A 3018-nucleotide genomic window follows, 5' to 3' on the forward strand; every position below is an offset into this window, starting at 1 on the left:
AGAGCTCCTGGAGCAAAATAAACAAATTACTGATCCCTCTCCTGCCCCCATAGTAAATGCCATTGTTTGATGTCCCTGCTTTCCATGGGAAAAGATGAGCAAAGTCCACCTGGTTTCTCAACTGTTCCAAAGTAAACCTCTGACCTATACAGATTTGTAGACAAATTGGTGTCAGCTCTTGGTTTCATCTATTGAATTATTTTATCCTTTAAGTGGTTCTAAATATTCTCACAGATAGACCTGTACAAAAATATGTGCCATTTGTCTATGTGTGAAATTTAACAAGACTTATTAGCCCCCCAGGGTAGAATCTGCGTGATAACAGACTTGCTGGGCTCTATGCCCACTCCTTCACCCCAAAGGAAGGTGGTGTGAGGTTGCAGAAGACTCACTGGACTGGAACTATGAATACACACAAACTGTATGCCAAATAATGTGTGTGTGTGTCTGTGTGTGTGTGTGTCTGTGTTTCTAGGGAAAGAGTCCCAGGATTTTATTAAATCCCAAGTCCTGTACCACAAATATGTTAAAATGCTAAACATTAATTATCTGTTCTGGTCTTCTGCCCAAGTTCTCAAAATTGGGAGGAAGTGGAGGTAGGGTACTTGACAGCTCTGCCCCACCTACCAATGAAAGGTCCCTGTGGGACCAAGGTCTTCAGGATCCTGCCTCAGGTCTATGCCACTCAAGAATGCAAGTTTGGCTCTCCTGGTGGCAGAAACTCAAGCCAATCAAAGCCAACATTCTCTGAGGCTGTGGACAACAGAGCCTGAGGACTTTGTAGCAGGTGAAAATGTAGGAAAGAGTCTTCCTAGAAACCCTGAAGAAAGAGAATATGTGTGCCTTTGGCTTCCTGGAAGCAACCTACAGGGAGATAAACTAGGACCAGAATGAAAATACCTTTCCTGAGAAGGACTATAGGACATGGAGCATTCTCGAGGCACTGCTGGAAGTGAAATCAAACTGCAGGAAAGAGACAAGGATGAAATAAAAAGGTTTAGCTAAAGTGGACAAGGGAATACCTCTAAGAAACCTTGGAAAGCAAGCTACTATGTTTTTGAATAATGCACAAGACAGTAGAAGGAGGAGCTCTGTGATGGCTGGATATTATGTATGCCACATTTTTGAATATTTAGATTTTTTTGTCTTCTTTTAATGAGTAATGAAATTTATTTTAGAAGGCAGTTTAGTTACTTGAAGATCTGCTTGATCCTCTCAAAGCTAGTTTCACTCTCAAAAAGGGCAGTTATAGAGCAGCCCTTAATCTACAGCTACTATGGTGCCATGTCTAAGGCATGACCCTCAGCAAAAGCCTTTTGTGATGAATGTCGTCTGTTCGCTCAAGTTGGTAGGAACATGAATGATTCCTGGCCCTGTGTGATCCCTTGGAATTGTTCATCTTATAGGTCTCTCATAATTATTCCTGCCTAGCCTGATGGATTTCAATTTCATTCTACATACATGCAGGTTAGTATTTTGTGAAAGACTCAAGGACACTCTTATACAGATCTTTATACAAACCCCAGTCACCTTGGCTATCCCAAGCTTCTATCTCTGTTTCCTCAACTCATGGTGATGGGGTCTCTTGGGTTCCCCTTCCCTGTGCAGTGATCTAGAAACATTCCCAGGCAAAAAGTAGGGTCATCATTCTGTCTACCTCTTTACTTTCTCTTCTTTCAGGGATCATAGCCCTGTGCTGTTATTGCCTAATGTTTGAAAACAGTTCTTTCATATATTTTATCCAATTTTTAAGTTGTTTATGGAAGAAGAGCAAATCCTGTACTGCTTACTCATATCACAGGCAGAAGCAGAAGACCTCATTCATAAAACTGACATTTAACAATATAAAACTAGGTTCCCATTCAGCATTTATTGAAATACCACCATAGGTTGGAATTGTAGTAATAATAGATATGGCAAAATGTCTGATAAGAAATAGACTTAAAATAAAGTAATATAAACACACTTTCAGAAGTTGACTGTAAAAGGGTTAAAGGATTGGATTTTTGCAGAAATTTTTTTCAATTAATATGAATCAGCAGTTTGATTCTGCTTGACATTATGAATTTTTTTATGCCTCACTCTATTTTTTTTAATTTTGGTATCATTAATGTACAATTACATGAGCAACATTATGGTTACTAGACTCCCCCTATTATCAAGTCCCCACCACATAGCCCATTAAAGTCACTGTCCGTCAGCATACCAAGATGCTGTAGAGTCACTATTTGTCTTCTCTGTGTTGCACTGCCTCCCCTGTGCCCCCCTACATTATGTGTGTTAATTGTAATGCCCCCTTTTCCCCTTTATCTCTCCCTTCCCACCATCCTTACCAGTCCCTTTCCCTTTGGTAACTGTTAGTCCATTCTTGGGTTCTGTGAGTCTGCTGCTGTTTTGTTCCTTCAGTTTTTTCTTTGTGCTTATGCTCCACAGATGAATGAAATCATCTCATACTTGTCTTTCTTCACCTGGCTTATTTCACTGAGCATAATACCCTCTAGCCCAATCCAGGTTGTTTCAAATGATAGGATTTGTTTTCTTCTTATGGCTGAATAATATTCCATTGTGTATATGTACCACATCTTCTTTATCCATTCATCTACTGATGGACACTTAGGATGCTTCCATTTCCTGGCTATTGTAAATAGTGCTGCGATAAACATAGGGGTGCATCTGTCTTTTTCAAACTGGGCTCCTGCATTCTCAGGGTAAATTCCTAGGAGTAGAATTCCTGGGTCAAATGGTGTTTCTATTTTGAGATTTTTTAGGAACCTCCATATTGCTTTCCACAATGGTTGAACTAATTTACATTCCCACCTGCAGTATAAGAGGGTTCCCCTTTCTCTACATCCTCATCAGCATTTGTTGTTATTTGTCTTTTGGATGGTGGCCATCCTAACTGGTGTGAGGTGATATCTCATGGTGGTTTTAATTTGCATTTCTCTGATGATTTGTGAAGTGGAGCATCTTTTCATGTGCTATCTGAATTTCTCTTTGGAGAAGTGTCTGTTGAGCTAC

This window comes from Manis javanica, chromosome 3, assembly GCF_040802235.1.
Source record: "Manis javanica isolate MJ-LG chromosome 3, MJ_LKY, whole genome shotgun sequence".
In the NCBI taxonomy this organism is placed as follows: Eukaryota; Metazoa; Chordata; class Mammalia; order Pholidota; family Manidae; genus Manis; species Manis javanica.